Raw genomic sequence first — 7,530 nt, 5'->3', positions numbered from 1 at the left:
TAGCTAGCGCTGCCCCCGGCCGCGCCGCGAAAGATATCCAGCTACAAAAAATAGGAGGTATATTATGCTCCGCAGGCCGCGAAAGAGAGCCCGTTACCTGGACCCCTACTCGCGCGGGTAGAGCGAAACTGAGCACCCTGGGATGCGAGCAGCTTTTTAGTACTCCCGGGTCCAAAATCTCACCACCAGGCCGGGATGATCAAAACGTCTGCCGGGTCTGCAGCCTACAAACGTGGATCTGCCGACACTGTGCTGTCGACGACATGTCCGGCAAGGCACCTCCTTGCGTGAAAGCAAGGAACGCTTTTTTTTTAGAAAGGAAGCTTCTTCTCCAAAATTTTAAATTTTTGCAAATTATTCCTTCTGAAAATATCATCGCGTTCTTGACCTCGAAGCTGACTGCTGAATGCGATTAGGAAAGAAGATTCCTGAAGATACACCAGACTGATTCTGGCAAGCCGTCTGTCGTCTAGATATGCAGTTGTTCGTCATGCATGGTCAGCAATCTTCCTCGTTCGTCCTTTCGTTTTCCTGACCACGATGATGACAAGCAGCTCTCATGCTCAGGTTAGTGCTGTACTTGTATGTCTGGGCACACAACACATCTGAGATTCACCCACTGACGTTATCGAACTGAAGAATGCAGCAAGGGTTCCTCGGATTCTCTTGATTTCGGAACAAATTTCCTTCACTTTCACCCTCTCAGTCTCTTCCCCATGCCCTCCATGCATGCACAATGCAGCTTGCATTTCAATTGCTGTTTTTTATACTTTGGCAGTGCCTCTGCTACACTTTCATATAGAGTGAGGTCCTGTAAATAGGATCGAACATTGTTGGTGGTGGTGGTGTGTGGGGGGGGGGGGGGGGGGGGGGGGGGTACGTTTGCAGCCAGGATGTAGGAATGACACTTCTGCACAGCAGGTGGCAATAGTCAAAACTGGTCACTCTACAAATCCCATACCTGCCAACCTTTGCAAACCTGAGATCCAATGACATACCTAGGCATGAAAATGTATACAAAAGAAGCTCGCGGTGAGGCATGGAACTAGTGCACTTTTGGGTGCCTATTACCGCCCTCGATATCGGGACGGTCCCGGCCAAATCGGGATGGTTGTCAGGTATGAAATCCCAACCGAGAAAACCATTTAATTAAAAGATAAACTCGGCCAGGACATAGCGACTTTCTGTTTGCCGGGGGGGGGGGGAGGGTCATCGTCCGCAATATTGGTAGAGTTACGATTACATTGTATATGTACATGTAGATACATGTGCATCAGGGATTCATAGCACCTGGGGAGACGACATGAGACCTAAGTACCCAAAACGTTGTGAGTTGTGACCCCGGATGGGGTAGTTCTACGTGATCTGTGTTTCTATAGATCTTATTCGAAAACATGATTTTTGGACTCGCCTCCAGGGATTTGTTGTAAGCTGGGGCACGCGTACGTGAAACGAGTGGCAAGAAAGGCCCAGTTCGTACAAGGGAGTAGTAAAATACCGGTATTTTTCTACTCCTATGTTCCCACGCCGAGTCCACTGTGCACTGAGTGCAGGTCTCTTGCCGCTCCCTGGTTCCCGGGACCCTGGTTCACGTGATTGTGACGTTTATTGAATAAGGTCTACATGTATATGCGGGCATGCATAAATCAACCCTTCCACAAGGACGGCTCAAACAGGCAGCCAAGGAGTGAAAATTTCGCTCCTGGGGCTAGGAGTGAAACGAAGGCCTCAATTTGCCAGATGAACCTTCTCCATCGAAACGAACGAAGGTGTCGAATAATTCTTTTACCAGTTCACAGTTGCCGTTCACGCGCACTCCCCGGGGCGGGGGGGAGGGGGGGGCTACTATGCACTTGTAGTGATACTTACCGTAAGCCAAGTGGAACACGACTAGTTGACTGCACAGACTACAGTACAGTATACATGCACATGTATACAGTGAAGATCAGTGCGTGCATGCCTGCCATGATCGTATGTTGACCTTCGTTCGAATTGAAAAGAGAGGGTCGTTTCGAAAAAGAAAAAAAGCTCGATGGAAGTATGATGCTGCTGACAATTCAAGACTCACTGAAGTCGCCTTTCTGGAATGGATCATGCACTCTAGGTTCATCCAATTGGATATGGACTCAAATCATTGTTACACCATTATTGTTTGGTTAGTTATTGTACATCCCATAGCATGTACAATCAACCTTGTGAATAATCTACCTCGGGTTTACAAAACAACTCGCAAATAACGACACAATCTTCAGATCTAGTGAACATTTGATTGCATACTTCCAACCTCACGAGTAACAACAATGCGAATAGCGACACTTTTCTCATTCACAATCGAGGGTCAGTATTCCCCAGGTTGACTGCAATTGCCAATCAAACAGGAGGGGCGAAAGTCGACCACGGCTGAAAAGGCATAAAGAAAAATTAATGTATATCATGAGCTAGATGGCTGAAGGAGGAAGTAGGTTTTCTGAGAAAGCAAGAAACAGAGGTGAATGAAGCACCAGGTCTGTCCATGCAGTGGATAGAATTATTGCATTGAAAGACAGGCTCTTTACATCAGCTTGCTACTATTATACCTACATTTGCTTTCTGCCTTTTTCATGCAGGATTCTGAAAGCTGGAGCAGCTCTGCTTACCTCGACCACTGAACTTACAACTAACTTCCAACCAAGTACAAGGCAATATTATGATGAATCAAGCACGCTTGCCATCATGTCATCATTGCAAAGTACATCGACAACATAGATTTGGTGCCGACTATGTATGATGTAGAGTGTGCTCTATGTATCTATACTACTGATTGGCCTACATTGTACTTATGTGGGCTGAGAGTAATCGATTGTGCTATATGGCAGTTTACTTGTATGTCATAGATGTTAACATTGCACACAGCTTCTGAAATGCTTTCTGTTGCACTGGCCTACTGCGGCCCACTGCAAATAGATTGTAGTGGCGTGGGCCATGCCATAATTATAGTAGTATACCGGTACTACACCAACAATTTCACTGGTGTACTGTACTTACTGGTACGAGTAGATCTACATCATGCACAGCCTTGTCACTGCTTTTCTCATTTTTTATTAATTTACTGTACTGTACACATTTTGGCACAGCTCTTCCACAAAGAGTTACTAGTATTTTCTTCTGCATACCTACTGTATACAGTGACCTGACTGGTAACATCTATGGCTGTGAAATCACAAATTTCTGGGTTGACAGCCTCGAACCTATACGATTTGTTTCTAAGAACGTGCTATAAGAAATTTTCTATTGAAGTATTCTACTGTAGCTCGCAGGACATGGAGTGCAATTACGTAAAGTTTGGAACACCACTCTTCTGTGATTTGGATGTCAAATTATGAAATTCAGTGTGTGAGGTAAACCCATGCATGGCATACACTGCTATAGTATGACTCGGGGTAAAGTGTTCCAACGCATACTCATTATAGTGAATAGTTGTGTGACCAACGTTGTTGCTGCTGGATAAATAGTACATATTCTGAGATAACTGAAGCTACACAGCCATCTAATGTTCAGACATGCATCGAAGGGGCCGAACGAGATCTGCAAGGCATGATTCTATACCTGTATTTGATGCTCTCTAGCCTAGGACATTCACCTGCCTCATTTTCTCTGTGCTGCATTGATGAGTCCATTAGTAACTAAAGGACGAAACAGCATGCTGTCTGCAGATTGGTAATTGTGTAAAGACAGACGTGTATGTAGTGGTAAAGCTCAGATACATGTGCAACATAACAATCCCGGTGTTTGACAACAGCACAAACCTACACCGCAATTCTTAATTTTGGGCTGTGGTGTTCTTAGTATTCCAGGTTGGATGTTCTGTAGGCTTCCACGTTCTTGGGCGCACGACTTTACTGTGCCGAAGAATATTTTCAGCCAATGAACCCAGAGCTTGGTGGCAGATGAGTGCCATGGAACAGCCTTTTGCATGTGGCTTTCACTACATGCACATGTATAACGTTCAATTGATGCGGAAAAATCAGACGAGGACTTTTGCAGTTATGAGCAAGGTCCCCAAGAATGGTCATGTCACTTCACAGAATACATGAACTGATAGAGTAGACCTCGGTCCCCTCAGAGAACGCTTGGGGAAGTCGGGTTCAACCATAGATTTATACTTAACAGAGAACGCTTGGGGAAGTAGGTTTCAACCATAGATTTATACTTAATATTCTTTACAACAAGGATCGATGTGTTCCTTCGGATGCCCGTTATCAACTTTCACACACTTCTCCTCTCTCCTTTCGTCATAAGCACCATCTCTGTACACTGGTTCATAAAATATTTCTTCATAAAACCCCTTCACACATAATGAAGTACAATTGGTTTTCGACAAGCTCAACCCGTAACGCGCTTATCCTGCCTCTTGTTAAGTCAGCCCGGTATCTAAAGCCCCCCTTGTTTTCCGGTTATTCTCATTGGTTAACTGGGGACATGTCCAAAACCATACTAAGTACTTGAGCTGCTCATGAGCCCCACAATTATCAGGCCCGCCGGTCTGGTTGGTCAGGTTATCACCAGACCAACTTGTTGGCCACCAACAAACGTTTCCTACCGTGGAGGACGTGTGTACCCGCCATGAAACTACCGGACCAATCAAAAACTGCTTCCGGCGGTACTGATTATAGTACAGGTTTAAGTTAAAAAGCGGCTCCATTTTGTCATACATTAAACCAACTCTGTCATTGCTATGCTACTCAAAAAGAGTAGTGATGTTTATTCACAAATGAATCACAATGCTATCAGAGAAATTCGATATTCTCCAATTTTAGGGGCACTGCAATACTATCCAAAATTAATGCTGCATGGTCATTGTTATGAAGCAGTCACCTCAGTACAGCAATTAAACAGGCTGATTATGTGAACGAGATTCACGGCAAATCTTCTTCCATCAGTGCTGTTCAGTCTTGAGTGGTCCACTGAGACAGGAAAACAACCTGTTCGGTCCTTCCATACGAGAAACAGAAATTGAACATGTTCCAGGGTGGAGGTGGCGAGTATCGGCAATGTAATGCACCTTTAGGCCAACATGACCATCATTCCGACATGGATTCTCAAACACCTTCGCTCGTGAGAGTGCCTCAGAGTGGTATTCATCAACAGATGGCAATCCTGTAAAACACATGAAAAGACATAGCAGCAACAGAAAGAAACCTAATGTTATAGAAACGAATTCGAAAAACAAAGTCTACTATTATTCTAATACAGTGAACCAAGGTACAACCACACTCCAGGAGGCAAGCAAAAGAGCATATAATCCGAAGGTTGTGATGCCTGTATGTATTGTATTTATGTATTTACGGATTCTCCACAGGCTAAATCGAGGGAGTCTTTGTCATGCCACACTGGATACAACATGCTACCAGAATCACTTTCCCCAGAATTGATGATCTTTTCTTAGGGTGTTATATAAGACACATCTGTAGCCACTTCATCTTGCTCACGAAATCATACACCACCACACAAACGGGTCCTTCGGCTATTATACTTTGGGTGGTACATGGTGATGTATGATATTGATAATCTATTGATACCATATTCAAGTCTGACTCTCACCGTGAGATCCTGGCAACAGTATTACCTGGTACACGACATATTCAGACACTGACATAAGCATCTTTTTGGAACAACAGGTGTGCCTATCTGCTAGTGTAATGTGACACACATGCAGAACACATGCAGAATCAGTCATAGCTAATTTTACCCCCTCACTGTTGTATGCGCAGACTCCACTTCGCGGTGTCAAGTACTCTTCTTTCGGTGGGCTACTCCACTAAGGCGCTTGTCTAAAAGGACTCACATTCATCCTGCAAACCAACACGACTTGCATAGTTTTCACTGTCGGCCAAAGTGCGTGCATTGCACACATTGAGATTCACTCCCTCCGTACAGGCCAGTACAGAGCTGCCCACCAATTGAGTCTGTTTTGCGTACTCAGACTTCTGATTTTCCGTATCTTGCAGTGTTTTGCGTACTGCCGTGTACATTGCATGCATACTTGCACTGTAATGTTTTTTGACACGCACATGCATGTCGGTGGCTGCATTTGGTAGTGTAAAACATGTGTGACTTGCACTCACGACATTATTATTTTTGTGCTACATGTACATGTTGTTGTGGTACGGCATGCACTCGCTTTGGTACAAGACTATTCATCACTCAGCTTACACTTGCAATGCTTCTACACAGCTGATTGATCCTCTCCGATTTTCTATACCATTTGCTCAATTTCTGTAGTGCGCACAAGGAGTGATTTTCCGTACAAATACAGAAAATATGGAGGGCTGGTACTTGGTAGCACTGCTAGTATGGTAGTACCAGGCTAAGCTGGCTGGAAGATCAAATACTTCTTTGGTTCTTTCAGTCATTTTCACGACATATGTTTTCTTTATCATGATCCCCGGGGTGTGACATTCTTATGAATGCAGAAACTCAGTCTTTCTAACCGAGTCTCACGTGCAATGTGAATTTGTTCTTCTTTTCTTCACAATGCCATGTATCGATTCATCGCTTCTTCCCACCCGAGATCCTATGCAACAGCGATTTAAAGATTGGCTTTATCAAATAGTTAATTCAGAGAGAGAGGATCAGTTGTGGATGCTGTGACAGCATAGAGTGTAGATTGGTGTAAACATCATTGCCCAGCAGAACCGTATTCACAGGGATCTGCGTTTAGCATATGGAAGTTATTTTTTTAGAATTTGTACACGTCCAATAAGCCTGAAGAGAAGAACACCTAACTTAGACTGTCCTAACGTTATCGAACGCACTGCCAAAGTAAAAACAACATTTGAAATGCAAACTCGATTGTGCATGCATGGAGGGCATGGGGAAGAGACTGAGAGGGTGAAAGTGAAGGAAATTTGTTCCGAAATCAAGAGAATCCGAGGAACCCTTGCTGCATTCTTCAGTTCGATAACGTCAGTGGGTGAATCTCAGATGTGTTGTGTGCCCAGACATACAAGTACAGCACTAACCTGAGCATGAGAGCTGCTTGTCATCATCGTGGTCAGGAAAACGAAAGGACGAACGAGGAAGATTGCTGACCATGCATGACGAACAACTGCATATCTAGACGACAGACGGCTTGCCAGAATCAGTCTGGTGTATCTTCAGGAATCTTCTTTCCTAATCGCATTCAGCAGTCAGCTTCGAGGTCAAGAACGCGATGATATTTTCAGAAGGAATAATTTGCAAAAATTTAAAATTTTGGAGAAGAAGCTTCCTTTCTAAAAAAAAAGCGTTCCTTGCTTTCACGCAAGGAGGTGCCTTGCCGGACATGTCGTCGACAGCACAGTGTCGGCAGATCCACGTTTGTAGGCTGCAGACCCGGCAGACGTTTTGATCATCCCGGCCTGGTGGTGAGATTTTGGACCCGGGAGTACTAAAAAGCTGCTCGCATCCCAGGGTGCTCAGTTTCGCTCTACCCGCGCGAGTAGGGGTCCAGGTAACGGGCTCTCTTTCGCGGCCTGCCGAGCATAATATACCTCAAAATAGCTACAAGTA

At 44.6% G+C, this 7,530-nt stretch overlaps 2 long non-coding RNA genes across 2 annotated transcripts; one reads left to right on the top strand and one right to left on the bottom strand.

Annotated features, from left to right (window-relative positions):
* Positions 1-49: 49 nt before the first annotated feature.
* On the top strand, positions 50-3,332 carry LOC135809995 (uncharacterized). The gene is made up of 2 exons (XR_010552259.1): positions 50-567; positions 2,607-3,332. It is a non-coding gene; the product is annotated as an uncharacterized LOC135809995 (long non-coding RNA).
* A 1,332-nt stretch (positions 3,333-4,664) lies between these two features.
* LOC135810875 (uncharacterized) lies at positions 4,665-7,498 on the bottom strand. Its single transcript, XR_010552436.1, has 2 exons — positions 7,002-7,498; positions 4,665-5,136 (listed from the first exon to the last, which is right to left on the bottom strand). It is a non-coding gene; the product is annotated as an uncharacterized LOC135810875 (long non-coding RNA).
* Between the last annotated feature and the right edge of the window lie 32 nt (positions 7,499-7,530).

The sequence above is a fragment of the Sycon ciliatum genome, chromosome 2 (genome assembly GCF_964019385.1).
Source record: "Sycon ciliatum chromosome 2, ocSycCili1.1, whole genome shotgun sequence".
NCBI lineage: Eukaryota > Metazoa > Porifera > Calcarea > Leucosolenida > Sycettidae > Sycon > Sycon ciliatum.
This window is presented reverse-complemented; position numbering and strand designations above follow the sequence as displayed.